Here is a 24,283-nt window from a genome sequence, read left to right on the forward strand (position 1 = left end):
TTGTATGGTAATAGGCTTCTTCTCAAGTAATCTTCCGAAACTCATTTAACGTTTTTTCAAATCATATTAAGTTTAATTATCATTCAACCTTACATAGATACAGCCAACAAAACAGTGTTCCTCTGGGGCCAAGGTGCAAAACATACAAAATAACACATTCAAGATCACGAGCAAAGAAGCATATTCATGTGAAAGAAGAATATATATATAGTCCAAGAGTGACATGTCCTGCAATTGATGGTACAATCTCCCGCTGGTGCGCAGACCCACACAATCCAGCCTGTCATTTCACAGCCTAACCACAAGAGGGCAGCACTGGCACAAGCGGCCAGCCCCCAGCGGAGTGCGGACTCCACACTGCACCACCTCTGGCATCACCTCACCTGGTTTGCAGATATAACTTTGAATTAGATTTCAAATCTCAAATCAGGACTTTTCGGCTAGGTGAGCTTCCAAAATGCTGAGATTTTTTTTTCATATCAATTCCCTGCAAATAGCTTTAACCTTTTCAGTTCTGGATGTCAATTCGGATGGTGCCTGGAGTATGCTCCGTGCAGGAGCTAAGAGGCAATTCAGAAAGGTTAATGTTTGTTTTCTGAGCATGCAAAACTATCTTGATGAGTTTTGTTTAAAGCATTTTAAAATCTCATTAAAAAAATTGTTTTTTAGAATTGGTCCTTGAATATGCATCGGTGTGTTATTAACATTCAGGTTTTGTTATTATTTCTACAATGTCTTGTGTGAGTACATTGGCAGCTGTAAAATAGCTCCACAAGGAGATAAGGCACCTGCCTGCTTCCCAAAGCTGTACTGCAAAAGACCCCAATTACAGTGCAAAGTTGAAGCATCTCTCTAATTACGTTTGAAATTAATCCTTTGATAATACCACTGTTTTCTGCTTCATGAATGCCTTTCGAAATTCATTGGGAAGCTGTAATTTCAAAGTCTGGTTACACTTGCTGACTGAAGTATTTCATTGGCACATTGTAATCAATAATCAGCTGCCACGCTGGCACTGGAGTTGGGGTTTCAATCCCAGTGTTCTCTGGGAGGCATCTATACGTCCTCCCCGTGGAGTGCTGTATCTCTAAATACGTAAATAGATTGTAGGATGGTTGGAGAGAACAGTGGGATTGTTCAGTCTTGTTCATCCAGCTTCTGAAGCAGAAGCAAGTAGAATCCTAACTTTCATTGGTGGGACTTTGTTCTTCCAATTCAGAAGCATGCTATTCCCTTGGGATTGGTAAACCTACAATGTTGACACTGTTCTTTCCTTTTCTCGTTCCAGCCATCATTCAGGCAATTTCATTTGTTGCACTTTGAGATTTATTCCTTTTAGGTGCCTCAAATAAGTCAAGAACACGGAGAAGAACTTTTGTACATCATCAAGAGCTACCCTTGAAATCCCCCTCTGTGACGTCTTCAGTATGCGGAGAGATGCTCTGACCTGCATCCTGAAGCTAGATCAGTCTCCAGTTATGGTACATTGCAATATGTCAGGATTTTGAAAACGTTTGAGAAGTTTTCCAGACTTGGCCTGAGGAAATAGTGCAGTAATTTTCTCACTGAAGGAAGAACAGTGAAAAGAGCCATGAGCAGTGTTTATATTCAAAGCTGTAGTCCTACAGCGTGTAGAGGGGATAAGAAGCCAATTAGACAGTTATTGCAGCTGGCAGTCGGTATTTGCAAACTTCAACAATTCACAAGGGAATAAAATAACTTATGAGCACTTTAGTAGAAACTGATTGAAAGCCCACAGTACAGATGAATGTAATTACAATTAGATTGCACAACCTAGCACTAGACATTGTTATTTGACTGCCCCTTCTTTCTCTTACCAGCTTTCAGGTCCAGTTATATGTTTTATTAAGAATCATTTCAGATGGCAAATGACCTGTTACACGGCTCACCAACCCATGTCCCTGCCTTAGAAATTTACTTATGTTTTTCTCAAACACAAGAGAAAGCTCATAATTCAAGAATGAGAAACACTTGCAAGCATATATGAGCATTTATACTATTTCTTTAACATTTTTTGAGTGAGAAATTTAGCTCTTATTGCCAAGGTGATTAATCAAACATAACTCTGTTCCCATCTCCCTGGCCTTCTGACTGTATGGATTTCACAAAACAGTTGAACGTGGAGTATAACTGCCTTGACACAGCAATGAACATAGCAGCAGCAGCAACAACACAGATAGGAACCAAGTGGAGGCAAACCTCTCTGTTAGATGGGTTTGGCTCAGCAGGGAAGGTTAAACTCCATTATTGTTATCTGCAATACGTGAGCTCAGACAAGACCCACATGGCCTCAAAGTTCCCTTGTTACTTACACCCAGCATTCAGCACTTGCAATCATTCACAATAAAGCGAGTAAACATGGACTTCATCGTTTGGCAAACCAGTGGGATAAATTTATACTTTGACAGAGCTGAGAGTTTTTCATAGCTCAGCACTCCACATCTAATAAATATGCAGGGCATAGCTCTGAATTTTCTCTTTTTGATAACTTCACAACTTCTATATAAGGAGGTCCAGTGCAATTAAATGGGAGTATGTTTTTAGCAGAGGTACCATCTCTCACATGAGATTGTGGAAAGTAGATCACTGCTTAATCAGATGAGGCACAAAAGATTCTATGATAGTTTTGTATAAGACTATAAGATATAGGAGCAGAATTAGGTATTCAGTCAATCAGATCTGCTCTGTCATTCCATTATGGCTTATGTATTATCCCTCTCAACCCATCTTCTAACCCCTTAAAGAGTTGATAACTGCCCCAGTGCCTTGACCATTGCTTATCCCTCCACAGATTACCTGATGCACCTATCTATGAGCAACATTTTAATTTTTTCCTGCCTACTGTTTTAAAAGTTTGCAATTTTACATGTGCTGTTTATTAGATGCACATGTTATTAGGGAGTCTCTGAGCTTAACTAGCTGCTTAAAAGCAGCCTGCTCCTGATGGAGGGAAGGTGCACTATCACTGCCAAAGTCGAGTTCTGCAAAAGTTAAATAGGGATGTACTGTATACTCTGAGTAGATATTAAGTATATGAGAACATTAGAAATCACATTTTCAGACAACATGTACTGTGGATCTGATGGGAAAAGTAGAAATGTCCTGTATCACAGGCTAGTTCACAGACAGATACAGTGTTGGGAGATAGCAGCGAAGATCAATGCCAGGAATATTATTCTTAAAAATGTGGTTGAAATTTAGGAAGAAGCATAATAATCTGACATGGGTTGGCAATTGAATTTAATTGCAAAATACAATCCTTCCAACCGCCCATCTAGCCTCCGCTACTGTTTGATTCTGCACACTCTTGACTCAGCTTCCAATAATCTGTCAATTAGCAAGCTCTATTTCACTCTCACATAATTAACACTGATGCAAGTTCTATGCCCACATTTAACGAGCAGTGTACACCACCAGCTTTTCAATCATGGCACCTGCATCGACCCAGCATTGACACCATTTCTCCCTTTCTTTCAACCGAAGCTGGCATTGAACAAGCAGTAACAGGAAATAACCAAACAAACCCACAATCCTAATACTTCCTCTGTAAACTGTAATAGAATAATCATGCACTTCTTCCCCCTTAACTGTTTATGTTTAAGTACCACTGAAATAATCCAGAATTTGGGCTCATTTTTTTGATATTTCAGTGCGCTGAGATTTAGAAGATTAGAAATAAATTGGATAATGTTTTTGAAAAATGTGGAGCAAAGTCTAAGCTCAAGAGGCTTTTTGCTATCTGTACCACTCAAAAGCACAACCTATTTGTGATCAAAGCATCTGCAACTAACAGCCCTTTATTGCAATCGTGCAGAATGAAAATCACTATGTGATATGCACCTGACTACAGAGGCAATCAAAAACATAGTCACATTCATATTAAACACAAAGGCTTTGAAATTATGTCTTGATAAAGCAGCAAATTAATGATTAATGTTTCTTCAAAAAATTCCTCCTCTGCTATTTCAACAGAGGTATTTACTCATCTTTTTTGAACAGTTTGAACAAAAACTATGCGTTATATACGCAAATTGTAATTCAGCAGAAGACAAAAGAATCTCAAAGCTCTCCTGATCCTATTGAAAACACTTCTGCAGATTCCCTCTTCAGTTCCATGTGGAATCATTATCATCCTTTAGAGAACATATCAGCATTAAACATCATGGCTCCCTTAGCTCAATTTCCCAGTGAATTTTTGCACACGTCATGTTGTGGGATAACAAACTAAGGTATATCGTGGTCTGTTTCTTCTGCTTTGTGAAATTGAGGGCAATTTGCACATGCGTCGACTAAATTGAGGATAATTTTCACACTTATCCACGTGTTCTCCCTGTGGATTTCCTCCAGGTGCTCCGGTTTCCTCCCACAGTCTAATGATGTACTGGTTGGTGGAATAATTGGTCAATGCAAATTGTCCTGTGATTAGGGTAGGGTCAAATCGGGGTTTGCTGGGTGGTACGACTTCAAGGGCTGGAAGGGCCAACTCAGCACTAAATAAATACTGTACATATATCAATAGGGGTGCAGAGACACAAGTACAATCCATCTTTCTGGAGCTTTTTTGGCTTCCTTGAAGTTTGAACAGAGGAGATTTCCTGTAAAATTGGCATAATTGTATTTCACATTGGGTGTGCTGCAAAAGTCGATGGAATGTATGAGTATATCTCTGTATCTCCTGTTTAGTGTGGAAACAGACCTATCAGGGTACAACATGCCTGTTTATTCAGGCTGTGAAGTGACACTGAGAGGAAAATGCTAGAAAACACAGGTTAGCAGGAGTAAAGGGGTCAAAGAAATGGCTGATAAACTTAGGAAGAATTTTGTGACAGTCTTCACTGTGGAAGACACCAGCAGTATACCAGAAATTTGAGAGTGACAGGGGGCAGGAGTGCAGTGGCTATTACTAAGGAGAAGGTGCTTGGGAAGCTGAAAGGTCTGGAGGTAGAAAAGTCACCTGGACCAGATGGACTCCCAGCATTCTGAAAGAGGTAACTGATGAGATTGTGAAGGAACTAGTATCATTTTTCAAGAATCACTAGATTCTGGAATTATTCCAGAGAACTGGAAAACTGCAAATGTCACTCCACTCTTTTAGAAGGGAGGGAGGCAAAGGGCAGGAAAGGATAGGCCAGTGAGTCTGACTTCAGTGGTTGGAGTCCATCATTAAGGATGAGATTTGTGGGGTACTTGGCGGCTGTTTCCAACTCTAATGGACAGGTCATGCCATTTGAACGCCCAACTCAATTCTTCCTGAACAGATTCTTTACTCCCAGTTGAAGGCAGTGCAGAGAACCCCTGGTGGGCACAGGAAAAGCTTCAAAGATAACATCAACAACTGCCTGAATAAATTCAGCATCACGTCTACAAACAGGGAAGATATTGCACTCAATCACTGCACCCAGAGGAAATCTGTTCAAAAGGGCAGTTACAGTACATCCAGCAACCTCCACTACGCTGCAGAGAACAAGCGTCAGCTGCAGGAGGCGAGAGTGAGCATCCAAAAGCCCCAACCACCAACAACAGCCACCACTTACTCGATCCCTCACCGCAACAGAATATGCGAATCCTGGATTGGCCTCTATAGCCACCTGAGGATTTTACTCAACTCGAGTGATCGTATGACTACTTGGAAGCGCATGAAAAAATAGGCTGAATTCATTTAGTTTCCTTGAAGGGAAATCTTACCTGACAAATCTGTTGGAATTCTTTGAGGAAATAGCAAGCAAGGTGGACAAATGAGAGTCAGTGGATGTTACTTACTTGGATTTTCAGAAGGCCTTTGTCAAGGTGCTGCAAATGAAGCTGCTTCACAAGATAGGAGACCATGGTCTTCCAGGAAAGAAACTAGCATGGATAGAAGATTGGATGACTGGCAGGAGGCAAAGAGTGGGAATAAAGGGGCCTTTTCTGGTTGGCTGCCCTTGGCTGGTGGTGTTTAGTAGAGGTCAGTGTTGGGACCACTGCTTTCCACGTCATATGATTTGGATGACCGAATTGATGGCTTTGTGGCCATGTTTGTGGATGATAGGAAGACAGGTGGAAGGGCAGGTAGTGTTGAGGAAGCAGAGAGTGTGCAGAAGGACTTGGACAGATTAGGAGAATGTTCAAAGAAGTAGAATGCAATGGAGGAAAGTATATGCTTATGCACTTTGGTAGAAGGAATAAACAGGGAGAGAATCAGTGATACAAAGCGACTTGAGGGTCCTCATCCAGGATTCCCTGAAGATACTTAAAGGGTAACTTGCAAGTTGGGTCTGCGTTGGAGAGGGTTCCTTGTGGAGTTCAAGTGCCAGATTTCAAAATTGAACGGGGCCTGTCGGGACTTAACTGTGGAGTAGGAGATTGCTTGAATTAGCAAGTGCCAACAAAAAGTAGCAAGGGGTAAGTGGAGCAGTCATTATTCAAGTAGGCAAGGTTAGAGTGGGAGGCTTTGACTCAACAGGTTTCCACAAGAACAGACCGAGGCTCTAAGTAAGTTTCTACTGTTTTTTTCTTTCTCTTTTTTGTCTATTAGTACATAGCTAGTACACTGAGAATGGAATTCATTGCCACCGATGGCTGTGGAGGCCGAGTCATTGGATATGTTCAAAGTGGAAGTAGATACGCTCTTGATGGGATACGTGTAGGAAATGGGATCGGCAGGGATAATGAATCAGCCATTATGGACTGGTGGAGCATACCTGATGGGCTGAATTGCTTAATTCTGCTCCTATGTCTTATGGTCTTATTGTAAGGAAGGCAAATGCAATGTGTTACGTACCCCGTAACTGGGTTGCCAAACCAGCAGAAATGGATCACTCAGTTGGAGTCTGGATTACCAGAACTAAGAAAGTTTTATTAAAGAAACAAGCAACACAGTACTCTAATCAAAAGGATAATGAATGCAACAGTTCAGCAATGATAAACATACATGTACACAGAATTCAGATAACAGGATCAATCAAGCTCTATCGTTGTCTAGGGGTAAATGACCAGCTTCAAAGTGACGCAAAGTTCAGTTCAATTTAGTTCAGTTCAGTTCGCAGTAATCGCTGCCGTGGCGATGGACAGTGGGGGGAAGGAGAGAGAGAGCAAAACGAATGAATATTCAAAACGACTTCCACACAGACCTTTGCAGTCAGCTTTCGGGCGAGTCCTTTGTGATGTCATCTGAGGTCACCGACTGTGACCCCTCCGTTTCCAGATACGAATCGTTTCCCTGCGGTGAACCTGGCACCTAGGCAAGGGTGGACACATACCAGGTTCCCGCCGATCGTGCCTTTCAAAACTTCCCACCGACTTGTGAGAGAGGCACCGCTTCCAGGGTCTCGTTACCTCGGGTGTCGTGTGTGTCCTGCCTTAGCAAACCTGTCCCTTTTTATCCCCCTGCTGGGGTATCGCCTGTCCATCACTTCAAACAGTTCAGGGTTCAAAGGGGGAGCTGCTCTTGCCAGCTCTCCTTCCTTCATTAACATCTCCAAATGCTGCTCCGTTGTTTTCCTTATCTCTCTCTCTCCTGAAGACAGGTGGCAGACCAACTGCTGATCCCACCGGTGCCAGCACAGGACAGCTACATCTTAATCTGTGTGTATTCTTGTCACAAATGTTAGCATTCATTTCGAGAAGACAAAAATAGAAAAAACAAGAATGTAATGCTAAGACTTAATAAGGCATTGGTCAGACAACACTTGGTGTTGTGATTAATTTTGAGCCTTTTGTCTGAGAAAGGACATGTTGGCATTGGAGAGGGTCCAGGGTGAAAAGAAAAATCTGGCTAAGTGGTGTCACAACAACAACATTTCACTCAATGTCAGCCAGACCAAGGAGATGAATATTGACTACAAGAGGAGGAAACTGGAGATCCATGAACCAGTCCTCATTGGGGGAATCAGAGTTAGAGAGGGATAGCTACCTTAAATTCCTTGGTGTTATCATTTCAGAGAATCAGTCCTCGGTCCTGCACGTAAGTGCCATTACAAACAAAGCCCGGCAGAGCCTCTACTTTCTTAGAGGTTGCGAAGCTTCAGCACGTTATCTAAATTGATGATGATCTTCTACAGATGTGCCGTGGAGAGGACACTGACTGGTTGCATTATGGCCTAGCATGGAAACACCAATGACCGCAATCAGAAAAGCCCACACAAGTATTGGATACAACCCAGCCCATCACGGCCATTGAGCACATTTACATGGAGTGCTGTCACAGGAAAGCAGACATCGTCAGACATCCCACACATCCAGGCCAGGCACTCTTCTTGCCATTGTCATCAGCAAGGAGGTACTGGAGCCTCAGGACTCACACCATCAGGTTCAGAAAGAGTTATTACCCCTCAGATATCATGCTCTTGAATCAGAGGTGATAACTTCCCTCGACTTCACTCACCCCATCACTGGACTCTTCCCACAATCTATGGACTCATTTTCAAGGACTTTTCATATCCTGTTCTCGATATTTTTTTGCTTACTTATTTAGTAACATTATTTTGCTTGGCTATTTTTTTGTTTCTTTGTATTTACTGTGAATGCCCACAAGAAAATGAATCTCAGGGTTATATTTAGTGATATAAGTTCAAAGATCAAAGTAAATTTATTATCAAAGTAGATATATGTCACCATATACAACCCTGAGATACATTTTTGCAGCCATACTTAATGAATGCATAATAGAATAATAACCATAATAGGCTCGATGAAACACAGCACCATCTGGGTGTTCAACCAATGTGCAGAAGACAACAAATCGCGCAAGTGCAGAAATAAGTTAAAAATAATAATAAATTAGTAAGCAATAAATAGTGAGAACATGAGATGAAGAGTCCTTGAAATTGAGTCCATAGATCATGGGAGCATTTGAGTAATGGGGCAAGTGAAGTTATCCCTTTTGGTTTAACAGCCCGGTGGTGGAGGGGCAATAACTGTTCCTGAACCTGGAGGTGTGAGTCCTGAGGCTCCTGTGCCTTCTTTCTGATGGCAGGAGTGAGAAGAGAGCATGACCAGGGTGATGATGAATACTGCCTTTCAGCAGCAATACACATCTGTATTTTGAAAATAAATTTATTTTGAACTTTGAAGTTCATGAGAATAATCGCAGGAATGAAAGGGTTTAATGGTTCTGGATTTGTACTGGCTGGAGTTTAGAAGAACCAGTGGGGATCTTGTTGAAACCTATCAAATATTGAAAGGCGTCAATAGAGTGCAAGTGGAGAGGATGTTTCTCCAGTGGGGGAGTCTAGGGCCAGAGGGCTCAGCCTCAGAATGGAGGGTTGTCCCTTTAGAACAGAGATGAGGAAGCATTTCTTTAGCCAGAAGGTGGTGGAATTCACTGCCACAGATGGCGTGGATGCCTAGTCACTGGGTACATATAAAGTGGAGATTAATAGGTTCTTGGTTCATCAGTGTATCCAAGATTACAGGGAGAAGCAGGAGAATGAAGCTGAAAGGGATAATAATCAGTCAAGATGGGATGGCAGAGTAAGCATGATGGACTGAATGGCCTAATTCTGCTCCTATGTCCGGTGATCTTAAGGGTTCATCACTGCTCCCAGCAGTTAAATGTTTTGAATAATGGTTGGGGGGGGGGCTATTGTTATTTGAAAGCAGCAGTTAGGGCTGGAAGTAAGGACATGGGTATTATATATCTGGAGGAGCTCCCAGAATGTAACACTACACAAGCCCCACAACGAAAGTGATAAAAAAATACCAGCTAACATCTTTCTGCTTTCACAGGCAACTGCCGGATTGCCATTTCATTCTGGTGTGAAAGGTCCCAGTGATATCACAGTTAGCCTCTGTCTCTGAAAAGGAAGAACCCTTCATAAAGGCAATAAAGTTCATTACACACTTTGAAGTACAGTTGGGGAAAGGTCTGAGCATACCAATGTGGCGGCTCAGTCAATGGTAATGTGAAGGGGCAAGGATGGAGGAGGATGGGTCCTGGTGGATGAAGAATTAGAAAGCTAGATTATCATGTAAAAATGCGGTGTTTATTGATAAAAATCTGGATGAGGAAGTGGAGGGATGGGTTAGTAAGTTTGCTGATGACACAAAGGTTGGAGGTGTTGTGGATAGTGTGGAGGGCTGTCAGAGGTTGCGGCGGGACATTGATAGGATGCAAAACTGGGCTGAGAAGTGGCAGATGGAGTTCAACCCAGATAAGTGTGAAGTGGTTCATTTTGGTAGGTCAAATATGATGGCAGAATATAGTATTAATGGTAAGAGTCTTGGCAGTGTGGAGGATCAGAGGGATCTTGGGGTCTGAGTCCATAGGACACTCAAAGCAGCTGCGCAAGTTTACTCTGTGGTTAAGAACACGTACGGTGTATTGGCCTTCATCAATCGTGGAATTGAACGTAGGAACCGAGAGGTAATGTTGCAACTATATAGGAGCCTGGTCAGACCCCACTTGAAGTACTGTGCTCAGTTCTGGTCGCCTCACTACAGGAAGGATGTGGAAACCATAGAAAGGGTGCAGAGGAGATTTACAAGGATGTTGCCTGAATTGGGGAGCATGCTTTATGAGAATAGGTTGAGTGAACTCGGCCTTTTCTCCTTAGAGCGATGGAGGATGAGAGGCGACCTGATAGAGGTGTATAAGATGATGAGAGGCATTGATCGTGTGGATAGTCAGAGGCTTTTTCCCAGGGCTGAAATGGTTGCCACAAGAGGACACAGGTTTAAGGTGCTGGGGAGTAGGTACAGAGGAGATGTCAGGGGTAATTTTTTTTAAACTCAGAGAGTGGTGAGTGCATGGAATGGGCTGCCAGCAATGGTGGTGGAGGCGGATACAATAAGGTCTTTTAAGAGACTTTTGGATGGGTACATGGAGCTCAGAAAAATAGAGGGCTATAGGTAAGCCTATTAATTTCTAAGGTAGGGACATGTTCGGCACAACTTTGTGGGCCGAAGGGCCTGTATTGTGCTGTAGGTTTTCTAAAAACTGAAGTATTGGCTATACAATATATATTTAATAAAAGAAACAGGTTCCCGTTTATGAATCTCACTTCCACACATCATTGTAATATTGAGATGTATGCTAAATAAATTTAGCTTCCCTGAACAGTAATACAATAATTTATAGCAATTGTATTAAGAGGTGCATTAGTTTCAATGCTAGTTTCAAAGCTGGGTGGCAGTGTGAAATGTGAGGAGGATGTTATGAGAATGCAGGGTAACTTGGACAGGCTGGGTGAGTGGGCAGATGCATGGCAGATGCAGTTTAATGTGGATAAATGTGAGGTTATCCACTTTGGTGGGAATAACGGGAAGGCAGATTATTATCTAAATGGAGTCAAGTTAGGAAAAGAGGAAGCACAACGAGATCTAGGTGTTCCTGTACATCAGTCACTGAAAGCAAGCATGCAAGTACAGCAGGCAGTGAAGAAAGCTAATAGCATGCTGGCCTTCATAACAAGGGGAATTGAGTATAAGAGCAAAGAGGTCCTTCTGCAGCTGTACAGGGCCCTGGTGAGACCACACCTGGAGTACTGTCTGCAGTTTTGGTCTCCAAATTTGAGGAAGGATATTCTTGCTATTGAGGGAGTGCAGCGTAGGTTCACAAGGTTAATTCCCAGGATGGCGGGACTGTCATATGTTGAAAGATTGGAGCGACTAGGTGTGTATACTCTGGAATTTAGAAGGCTGAGAGGGGATCTTATTGAAACATATAAGATTATTAAGGGATTGGACACGCTGGAGGCAGGAAGCATGTTCCCGCTGATGAGTGAGTCCAGAAACAGAGTCCACAGTTTATGAATTAGGGGTAGGCCATTTAGAACGGAGTTGAGGAAAAACTTTTTCACCCAGAGAGTGGTGGATATATGGAACGCTCTGCCCCAGAAGGCTGTGGAGGCCAAGTCTCTGGTTGCTTTCAAGAAAAAGGTGGATAGAGCTCTTAAAGATAGCGGAATCAAAGGTTATGGGGATAAGGCAGGAACTGGACACTGATTGTGGTTGATCAGCCATGATCACAGTGAATGGTGGTGCTGGCTCGAAGGGCCGAATGGCCTACTCCTGCACCTATTGTCTATTGTCTATTGTCTAATTATGATTTTTCAAGGGAAGTCAAGGGAATTCCAAGCAATTGTTGCTCAGTCCACAGAAAGAGGAAGTATAACATACAGAGTGGAGGACAGGGATCGGAGATCTCCTGCGTGAGTCTGGTGCACAGTTCAGGAGTGCTGGCTTTCATGCTCATATTACATCTACTATGCCATATATTAGGATATAAATAATAACACATTAATGTGGTTGAAGGGAATTAGATGCTGTTCCACCAGCTGAGGGGATAAGGTCTTGTTTCTTTTGTCGATTCCAGTCCAGAGGAAGCGGAAAACCGATGTTTCCAGTTGGTAGCGTGATTCATGAGCAACAGAACAGGAGGGAACCTGCTGTAGCCACATCATTGTGTCTCCAGACAGAGAAAAGTTAGAACAAATTGGGAAGAAATAGAAAAAAATAAACACCTCTATTCATATTAGGATCCGGCTGGTCAGCATTAGATACGAATGCCACTCACTCTGAAGATTGAGAACCATGGTCAGTTAGAGCTGGAATCACTGAGCATAATAATCCCTACAGATATTATCATTGCAATATTTCACATTACTTTCTCTGCACTTGTTTGAAAGGCTCACTCCTAGTAGGAAGTATTTTCTGTGCACAAAGCTAGAGTAGTGTTTTGTTGATCATAAGACCATAAGACATCAGAGCAGAAGCCAGTCGAGTCTGCTCTGCCTTTCTATCACAGCTAATTTATAATCCCTCTCAACCCCATTCTCCTGCCTTCTCCCCATATCCTTTGTTGCCCTGGGTATCAACTTCCGCTTTTAATGTACTCAATGACTTAGTCTCCACGGCCATCTGAGGCAATAGATTCCACAAATTCATCACCCTCTAGCTGAAGAAATTTCACCTCATCATTCTAAATGGATTTACCTGTTCTGCAGCTGTGACCTTTGATCCTATGCTCACCCACAAGATGAAACTTCCTCTCCACATCATCTCTATCTGGGCCTTCCAATATTCAATAGCTTTTAATGAGATCCCATCCTCATTCTTCTAAACTCCAGTGAGTACAGGCCAAGAGGTCCCAAGCACTCCTCATATGTTAACCCTTTCATTACCAGAATCATTCTCGTGAACTTTCTCTGGGACTCTTTACAATGCAAACACATCTTTTCTTAGATAAGGGACCCGATACTGCGCACAATAAGTAGAGTTTGACCAATGCCTTATAAAGCCTTGGCATTACATCATCATCATCAGGTGCTGTGCCCAGTTTGAGCTTTGACTGCCATGGCCCACACACTCCTGTTTCAGGTCAAGTGGATCAATTCATTGGCATTCATTTCCAGTTCTCTGGCTGCTGTCTCCATCATTTGTCTTTGTCTTCCTCTTACTTTCTTCCCTTCAATCTTTCCCATAATTACCGTGCATTCTAACTCCTCTTTCCTAATCACATGTCCAATGAAGTTACATTGCCTTTTCATGATCTCATACATTATTTCTCTTTTTCTGTTTGCTTTGTTCATGACATCATCGTTAGATATTCGTTTCGTCCATGATATTCTTTGCATCCTCCTCAAAAACTATATCTCTGCTGCTTCCATTCGTTTCCTCATGTTACTAGATATTGTCCAACATTCTGAGTCATATAACATAACTGGATAAACGTTAACATTTCAGTACTCTGAGGCGGGTTGTCATGCCTAGTTTAGTATTGGTCAGTATACTCTTCATTCTCGTAAAGGTGTCTTTTGCCATCCCTATTCTTCTTTTGATGTCCATGTCGCACCTGCCATCTGATGTCACCCAGCTTCCTAAGTAGCAAAAGTAGCATTACATCATCGCTCTCAAAATGAATGCTAACATTGTATTTGCATTCCTTACCACTGACTCAACCTACAAGGATCCTTAGGGAATCCTACACGTCTGTGGGCATCTTTTGAAGCTAGAGGAATGACCTTGGGCCACCTGGTGGTATGGTCCAACATGGTAAAAAGGTATGTGAAACCCATGGAGAGGGGAAGAGAACCATTAAGGTCCACATTGACATGGTTAAACCATCACTCAGGGACCTTAAAAGCTGCCACTGGTGCCTGGATATGATGGTTAATTTTTGCCCACTGGCACTCTACACAGGCTACTTTCTAATCAAGCACATTCTTTCTCAGGCTGTGCCACACAACTTTAGAACAACCAGTTTCTGTAAGACTTTCCTGCCCAGATGCCAGAGGCCATGTACGTATGGAGTTAAGAACAGTCTGCCTCAAGTTTTCGGGCACTATGGGGCGAGGAAGACCATTTGAGATTTCGGACAGGAGAGAAACACAAGCTTCCCCAAACTTAATGCAGGCCCTGACTGCTGTTCGGTCAGCCTGGACCTCTGCATCAGTAACTTGGTCGGCTGCCACATCAGCATGGTCAACCTCTATGTGTTTGACCTCAGTGGCTGGCTGTGAGAGGCAATCAGCCACGACATTATTTTCCCCTTTTGATATGTTGTATATCAGTTGTGAACTTGGATACGTAGGCCAGGTGGTGTTGCTGCTGTGCAGACCAAAGGTCAGATATTTTGGCCATTGGGCGGACGAGGGGTTTGTGGTCGACAAACACTTTGAAATGGTGACCCTCTGGAAGAAAACAAAAATGGTGGACAGCCAGATGGAGACCGAGAAGCTGACGGTCAAACGTGCTGTACTTACTTTCGGGAGGATGAATCTGCCGGCTGAAGGTGGCGAGTGGCTGCCACATGCCTCCGACCAACCGTTCATGCACAGCACCCACAGCATAACTAACACGTTGGAAAGAGTTTGTCTGGTATCTTCAAATGCTCTGGTCATGTCCACTGACCGGTCAAGCACGTGATTAGGGGCATTTCCTTTAAGCGCACTATGCAGGGGGAGCATAAGTTCCGTAGCTCATGGAACGAAGTGGTGTTAGAAATTCACCATACCCAAAAACTGTAGTTTTTTAGTATTGCGGGTCAGTAGGAAATTCACAATACTGGCTCCTCTTGATGAGAGGAGTTTCTCACCTTTTGCAGAGATGCAATAGCCAAGAAAGTCAAAGGTTGAAATCCCAAACTGGCATTTAACAGGATTAATAATCAACCCGTATTGGGTTAAGCCCTCGAAAAGTGTGTGGAGATGAAATTCATGTCGGATTTGGATGAACTAGCAACAAATATGTCATCCAGGTAAACAAAAAGAAAATCTAAGTCTTGTAATACAGAGTCCATTAGCAGTTGGAAAGTCTGTGTGGCATTTTTCAGCCCAAACAGCATGGGCAGAACTGGTGCACCTCACGGGTGTGTGCTTAGCCCACTGCTCTACTCTCTCTATACCCATGACTGTGTGGCTAGGCATAGCTCAAATACCATCTATAAATTTGTTGATTATACAACCATTGTAGGTATAATCTCAGATGGTGACGAGAGGGCGTACAGGAGTGAGATATGCTAACTGGTGAAGTGGTGTCGCAGCAACAACCTGGCACTCAACGTCAGTAAGACAAAAGAGCTGATTGTGGACTTCAGGAAGGGTAAGAAATAGAAATATAGAAACATAGAAAGCCTACAGCACAGTACAGGCCCTTCGGCCCAGAAAGCTGTGCCGAACATGTCATTACCTGAGAAATTACCTAGGGTTACCCATAGCTCTCTATTTTTCTGAGCTCCATATACCTGTCCAGGAGTCTCTTAAAGGACCCTATTATATCTGCCACTACCACCATCACTGGCTGCCCATTCCACGCACTCACCACTGCCTGCATAAGAAATTTACCCCTGATATCTCCACTGTACCTACTCCCAAGCTCCCCAATCCAGGCAACATCCTTGTAAATCTCCTCTGCACCCTTTCTATGGTTTCCACATCCTTCCTATAGTGAGGTGACCAGAACTGAGCACAGTACTCCAAGTGGGGTCTGACCATGGTCCTATATAGTTGCAACATTACCTCTCGGCTCTTAAACTCAATCCCACGATTGATGAAGGCGAATGCACTGTATGCCTTCTTAACCACAGAGTCAACCTGCGCAGCAGCTTTGAGTGTCCTATGGACTCAGACCCCAAGATCCTTCTGATCCTCCACACTGCCAAGAGTCTTACCATTAATACTATTAAGATGAAGGAACACATACAAATCCTCATAAAGGGATCAGAAGTGGAGAGAGTGAGCAGTTTCACGACAGCGACTATACTTCATAAGGAGTTTGAAGAGATTTTGTATGTCAAAAAATACACTCAAAAACTTCTATAGATGTACTGTGGAGAGCATTCTGACAGGCTGCATCACTGCCTGGTCTGGGGGTGCTACTCACAGGGCTGAAAGAAGCTGCAGAGGGTCATAAATTTAGTCAGCTCCATCTTGGGTAATAGCCTACAAAGCACCCAGGACATCATCAGGGAGCGGTGTCTCAGAAAGGCAGCGCCATTATTAAGGACCTCCAGCACCCAGGGCATGCCCTTTTCTCACTGTTACCATCAGGTAGGAGGTACAGAAGCCTGAAGGTACACACTCAGCGATTCAGGAACAGCTTCTTCCCCTCTGCCATCCGATTCCTAAATGCACATTGAACCCATGAACACTACCTCACTTTTTTAGTATATATTATTTCTGTTTTTGCGAGATTTTTAATCTATTCAATATACATATACTGCAATTGATTTATTTATTTATTGATTATTACTATTTTTTCTCTTCTATATCATGTATTGCATTGAACTGCTGCTGCTAAATTAGCAAATGTCACAACCTGATTCTGATTTGAGAAACTCAAAGAGACATAACAGATTTTGGCAATGTCCTCTGAGCACATAGTCACCTGATGGTAGCCCTGAACTAAAACAATTTTGAAAAAAATTAAGTTTCTGGCTAAACATTCTGAAAAGTCTTGGATGCGTGGGACCAGGGGTGGTGACCTCGTTAAGGTGTCAGCAATTGCCACATAGGTGGCAACTGCCATTGGACTTAGGGACCATATGGAGGGGTGAAGCCCAGGGACTATTCAACTGGCATATAATGCCAAGTCTTTCCACTTTGGCAAAACTAGCTTTCACAGTTTTCAGCTTTTCTGTGCCCAGTCTATGCCTACAGGCATGGGCTGGCAGGCCAGTTGTGGGAATATGATGTCCAACCCCATGTTTTGTGACTGTAGTGGAGAATGTGGACTCGGTGAGGTTTGGGAATTTGCCCAGTGTTCAAGTAAACTCAAATGCAGTGAGAGAGTTGTGGACAACTTACTGGGGGAGCAGTGTAATGACCCAAAGACCTTGACATCCACAAGCCGGCAGTTATTAAGATTGACTAATAGTCATTGTGCACATGGAAATCTGCACCAAGTCTGGCCACTTCAGCCAGGATGAAGTCCCACATGTACACCTGCCCAGTGAAGATGAGTGTCAACTGTCGTGTCCCATAAGTCTGGATCCTGCTGCCACTGGTGGCCTCCAGCCAGGTTTCATCATTCTTTGCCTTCTCATCAACAGGCGATTCTGGTAGCGCACTCACTTCAGCACGCGTGTCACACAGGAAGCGTCACCCTGGAAGGTAATGAACAGTATACGTCCCTGGCAGCTGCAACCCACAGTGTTGACAGACCTCTGATATCCCAATGCGTTGGCACTGTCGAATCTGCAAGGTGGTTGGCACTTAGCATTTGTACTAAAGTGAGTGTGATAAACACAGACCCGGTGTAGTCTGTTTTGCAGCATTAGTTAGTAGTGTGCGTGTGTCTCCCGCTTACGTCCAAGGCCTTGCTGAGCAGGCTTATTGAGACAGGGAAAGGAGGGGGAATTATGCACTGTTGAGTGTGGACTATCAGCTATTTTAGCAAGCTCCCTATAGTCTTTCACAAGCGCATTAGCGAGGGCTATGCAAACATGATCAGGCATTTTCTGAATGAAGAGTTCTTTAAAAATAAAGCAGGGATGGTGATTTTCTAGGAGAGACAGCATGTGGTCCATTAGCTCTGATGGCTTAGCATCGCTGAGGCTGGGCAAGAAGAGCAATTGTTTGGCACGCTCAGACTCCGGTAGCCCAAAAGTCTATAAAAGATGAATTTTCAGCAATCGGTATTTATCGTGTTCGGGTGGGTGTTCGCATAGACTCACCACCCACAATGCTGTGGAACTGTTGAGCAACGCTACCACATAATCAAATTTGGTGTCACCATAATGACTTCTTGCAGCAAGCAATGGCAGAACCAAGCAATGGCACTTTGCTCCAAAATTTCCAATGGTTTCAAAGCAACTGCATTGGCTGACACGTTCAATAACTCTGGAATTGTCCCAGAGCATCGGGGTCACCAATGCAGGTTTCCACAAATCAAATGGAGTGAGGCATTTTATACTTAAGAAAAATTGTAAAAACTTATTTATTGTCCTTCTCACACTGAACACAAAGCATGGTAAAAAAAAATTCACGTAATTACATCATGATGCCAGACCAGCCTCTTAAACAGAATTCCCCCCCACCCCACCTCAATGTCAGTGGTTGTGAATTTTGTACTTTCCCATCAGTTAATAATGTTACCCTACCATATCATCTGCAGACTTGGCCATAAAGCCATCAATTCCATCATCCAAATCATTGACGTATAATATGAAGTGAAGCAGTTCCAACACCAACCCCTGTAGAACAGCACTAGTCACTGGCAGCCAACAAAAAAAGGCCCCTTTATTCCCACTCTTTGCTTCCTGCCTGTCAGCCAAACTCTATCCATGCTAGTATCTTTCCCCTAAAGGGGTCTTATCTTGTTAATTAGCCTCATAAGCAGCACTTTGTCAAAGGCCTTCTGAAAATCCAAGTGAACAACATCCACTGACTTCTCAGTCTATTCAACTTGTTATTTCGCTGAAGAACCTGACAGATATGTCAGACAAGATGTCCCCTCACGGAAAGCACGTTGACATTGGCCTACTATATCATGTGCCTCCATGTGCTCTGAAACCTCATCTTTAATAATGGACTCCAAGATCTTTTCAACAACCACTGAAGTCAGGCTAACTGCTCTATAATTTTCTTTATTCTTTCCACCTCCCCCACCTCCCCCCCGCCCATTAAAGAGTGGAATGACATTTGAAATTTTCCAATCCTTTGCAAGCATGGTCAGGGCAGCACGGTATCATGGTGGCTAGCACAACACTTTACAGTACAGGTGACTCGGGTTCAATTCCCACCGCAGCCTAAGGAGTTTGTACGTTCTTCCCATGACAACGTGGGCTTCCTCCTGGTGCTCCAGTTTCCTCCCACAGTCCAAAGACGTACAGTTTGGTAGGATAATTGGTCATTACAGGTTGCCCTATGATTAGGCTTGGATTAAATCAGGGGATTGCTGAGCAACAAAGGACTGGAAGGGCCTATTCCATGCTGCATCTCCATAAAATAAAATAAAATAAATAAAATTCCAGAATCTAGTGATTATGAAAGATCACTAGTAATGCCTCCACAATCTCTTCAGCCACCTCTTTCAGAACTCTGGCGTAATGCCCATCTGGTCCAGGTGACCTATCTACAGACCTACAGACATTTCAGCTTCCCAAACACCTTTTCCTTAGTAATAGCAATTGCATTCACTTCTCTCCCCTGACATTCTCAAATATCTGGCATACTGCTAGTGTTTATCACATTGAAGATTGATGCAAAATACTTTATTAGGTTCATCTGCCATTTCTTTGTCTCTCTTTACTACCTCTCTAGCATCATTTTCCAGTGGTCTAATATCCACTCTCGTCTCTGTTTTACTCTTAAAAAACTTCTGGTATCTTCTTTTATGTTATATATGTTTATATTATTGGCTGGCTTACCTTCATATTTCGTCTTTTCTCTCCTTATGGCTTTTTTAGTTGCCTTCTCTCGGTTTTTAAAAGCTTCTCAATCCTCTAACTTCCCACTAGTTTTGGTATATTATACGCCCTCTCTTTTGCTTCTATGCTTTCTTTGACTTCCCACAGTTGCATTATTCTCCCTTTAGAATACATCATCATCTTTGGGATATATCTATACTGTGCCTTCTGAATTGCCCCCAGAAACACCAGTCTTCACATTCTACCCTCATCCCTGCTAGTGTTCCCTTCCAATCAACTTTGGCCAGATCCCCTCTCATGCCACTGCAGTTCCCTTTACTCTACTGAAATACTGTTACATCTGATTTAATCCTCTAGCTCAAACTGCTGGGTGAATTCAATCATATTATGATCACTATCTCCTAAAGGATCCTTGGCCTTAAGCTCACTAATCGTTCACAATTACAGAACACCCGATTGCTCTTCCCCTCGTGGGTGAACCACAAGCTGCCCTAAAATGCTCCTTGTAGACATTCTTCAAATCCCCCTCTTGGGATTCAACTCCAAGCAGTAAGCAATCAGAGTATATAGAAGAAATGTGCCATTTGATCTCTTTCTCTCTGTTTTGATAACCAATCTGAATACAAATTATCCATGGTCTTCTATTAGTGATGGCTTGAGAAGCCCATAATTTTTAACCCACCACAGAATTAGACCATAAGACGTGCTTTAAAAATGTTGATTTAGTAAGGTGTGCTTTATTTAGTTATTAGCTTAGACCATAAGACCATAAGACATTGAAGCAGAATTAGGCCATTCAGCCCATCGAGTCTGCTTTGCATTCCATCATGGCTGATCCGAGACCTCATTCATCCCCATACACCTGCCTTCTTGCCATATCCTTTGATGCCCTGACCAATCAGGAAACTATGAATTTTCGCTTTAGATATATCCATGGTATTGGCCTCCACAGCTGTCTGTGGCAGAGCATTCTACAGATTGACTACTCTCTGGCTAAAAAAAATCCTCCTTAACTCTGTTCTAAAGGGTTGTCCCTAATTTAAGGCTCTGCCCTCTAATTCTGGATACCCCCACCACAGGAAACATCCTCTCCACATCCACCTTATCTAGTCCTCCCAACATTTGGGTGATTTCAATGAGATCACCCTGCATTCTTCTAAATTCCAGTGAGTACAGCCCCAAAGCTGCCAAACAGTCCTCATATGTTAAACCTTTCATTCCCAGAATCTTCCTTGTGAACCTCCTTTTGACTATCTCCAATGACAACACATCCTTTCTCTGATATGGGGCCCCAAAACCATTGACAATACTTCAAGTGCAGCCTGATTAGTGGCTTATAAAGCCTCAGTATTATCTCCTTGTTTTTAACTTGTATTCCCATTGAAATGAATGCCAACATTGTACTTGCCTTCTTTACCACAGACTCAACCTATAAATTCACTTCATAGGTGTCTTGCTTGAGGACTCCTAATTCCATTTGTGCCTCTGATGTTTGAATTTTATCCCCATTTTGTCAGGGTCCGGTCCATGAAATCCGCATTCCAATTCACGGTCCGGTCCATGTTCCTTATTCCAGGTTTTCTGGTTTTCCCCAGTTTCTGTTGAGGCAGCTGATTCTCATTTGGGCTGGCTTCATAAATACCTTCAGGATTCAGCCTCTGGCTGCTGGAGTGTTCCTGTTCATGCTCCCTGTCTGAATCCCTTCCCTGGTTTTCTGTTGCCTTGCCCTGCCTGCTATCAATTTCCATTGCCAGAACAAGATAAAGAACTCTCTATTGTTGTTTTGTACTGTCTCTGTGTCCATGCCTTTGGTAGGTAGGTCTGGCTGTTTGCTGCTACCTAGTGTTGAGAACTGTCTGTGTCCATGCCTTCGGTAGGTAGGTCTGGCTGTTTGCTGCTACTTAGTGTTGAGAACTGTCTGTGTCCATGCCTTCGGTAGGTAGGTCTGGCTGTTTGCTGCTACCTAGTGTTGAGAACTGTCTGTGTCCATGCCTTCGGTAGGTAGGTCTGGCTGTTTGCTGCTACCTAGTGTTGAGAACTGTCTGTGTCCATGCCTTCGGTAGGTAGGTCTGGCTGTTTGCTGCTACCTAGTGTTGAGAACTGTCTGTGTCCATGCCTTCGGTAGGTAGGTCTGGCTGTTTGCTGCTACCTAGTGTTGGGAATGAGGAAGGGTTAATTAGCAATCTTGTCGTGAGAGGCCCTTTGGATAAGATTGACCATAATATGGTGGAATTCTTCAGTAAGATGGAGAGTGACATAGTTAATTCAGAAACAAAGGTTCTGAACTTAAAGAGGGGTAACTTTGAAGGTATGAGATGTGAATTAGCTAAGATAGACTGGCAAATGACACTTAAAGGATTGACGGTGGATATGCAATGGCAAGCATTTAAAGATTGCATGGATGAACTACAACAATTGTTCATCCCAGTTTGGCAAAAGAATAAATCAAGGAAGGTAGTGCACCCGTGGCTGACAAGAGAAATTAGGGATAGTATCAATTCCAAAGAAGCAGCATACAAATTAGCCAGAGAAAGTGGCTCACCTGAGGACTGGGAGAAATTCAGAATTCAGCAGAGGAGGACAAAAGGCTTAATTAGGAAGGGGGGAAAAAAGATTATGAAAGAAAACTGGCAGGGAACATAAAAACTGACTGTAAAAGCTTTTATAGGTATGTAAAAAGGAAAAGACTGGTAAAGACAAATGTAGGTCCCCTACAGACAGAAACAGGTGAATTGATTATGGGGAGCAAGGACATGGCAGACCAATTGAATAATTACTTTGGTTCTGTCTTCACTAAGGAGGACATAAATAATCTTCCAGAAATAGTAGGGGACAGAGGGTCCAGTGAGATGGAGGAACTGAGTGAAATACTTGTTAGTAGGGAAGTGGTGTTAGGTAAATTGAAGGGATTGAAGGCAGACAAATCCCCAGGGCCAGATGGTCTGCATCCTAGAGTGCTTAAGGAAGTAGCCCAAGAAATAGTGGATGCATTAGTGATAATTTTTCAAACCTCTTTAGATTCTGGACTAGTTCCTGAGGATTGGAGGGTGGCTAATGTAACCCCACTTTTTAAAAAAGGAGGGAGAGAGAAACCGGGGAATTATAGACCGGTTAGCCTAACGTCGGTGGTGGGGAAACTGCTGGAGTCAGTTATCAAAGATGTGATAACAGCACATTTGGAAAGTGGTGAAATCATCGGACAAAGTCAACATGGATTTGTGAAGGGAAAATCATGTCTGACGAATCTCATAGAATTTTTTGAGGATGTAACTAGTAGAGTGGATAGGGGAGAACCAGTGGATGTGGTATATTTGGATTTTCAGAAGGCTTTTGACAAGGTCCCACACAGGAGATTAGTGTGCAAACTTAAAGCACACGGTATTGGGGGTAAGGTATTGATGTGGATGGAGAATTGGTTAGCAGACAGGAAGCAAAGAGTGGGCATAAACGGGACCTTTTCAGAATGGCAGGCGGTGACTAGTGGGGTACCGCAAGGCTCAGTGCTGGGACCCCAGTTGTTTACAATATATATTAATGACTTGGATGAGGGAATTAAATGCAGCATCTCCAAGTTTGCGGATGACACGAAGCAGGGTGGCAGTGTTAGCTTTGGTAGCAAAAATAGGAAAACAGATTATTATCTGAATGGTGGCCGATTAGGAAAATGGGAGGTGCAACGAGACCTGGGTGTCATTATACACCAGTCATTGAAAGTGGGCATGCAGGTACAGCAGGCGGTGAAAAAGGCGAATGGTATGCTGGCATTTATAGCGAGAGGATTCGAGTACAGGAGCAGGGAGGTACTACTGCAGTTGTACAAGGCCTTGGTGAGACCACACCTGGAGTATTGTGTGCAGTTTTGGTCCCCTAATCTGAGGAAAGACATCCTTGCCATAGAGGGAGTACAAAGAAGGTTCACCAGATTGATTCCTGGGATGGCAGGACTTTCATATGAAGAAAGACTGGATGAACTGGGCTTGTACTCATTGGAATTTAGAAGATTGAGGGGGGATCTGATTGAAACGTATAAGATCCTAAAGGGATTGGACAGGCTAGATGCAGGAAGATTGTTCCCGATGTTGGGGAAGTCCAGAACGAGGGGTCACAGTTTGAGGATAAAGGGGAAGCCTTTTAGGACCGAGGTTAGGAAAAACTTCTTCACTCAGAGAGTGGTGAATCTGTGGAATTCTCTGCCACAGGAAGCAGTTGAAGCCAGTACATTGGCTATATTTAAGAGGGAGTTAGATATGGCCCTTGTGGCTACGGGGATCAGGGGGTATGGAGAGAAGGCTGGGGCAGGGTTCTGAGTTGGATGATCAGCCATGATCATAATAAATGGCGGTGCAGGCTCGAAGGGCCGAATGGCCTACTCCTGCACCTATTTTCTATGTTTCTATGTTCCTATGAACTGTCTGTATCCATGCCTTCGCTAGGTAGGTCTGGCTGTTCGCTGCTACCTATTGTTGGAAACTGACT

The sequence above is a fragment of the Mobula birostris genome, chromosome 9 (assembly GCF_030028105.1).
Source record: "Mobula birostris isolate sMobBir1 chromosome 9, sMobBir1.hap1, whole genome shotgun sequence".
Taxonomy (NCBI): domain Eukaryota; kingdom Metazoa; phylum Chordata; class Chondrichthyes; order Myliobatiformes; family Myliobatidae; genus Mobula; species Mobula birostris.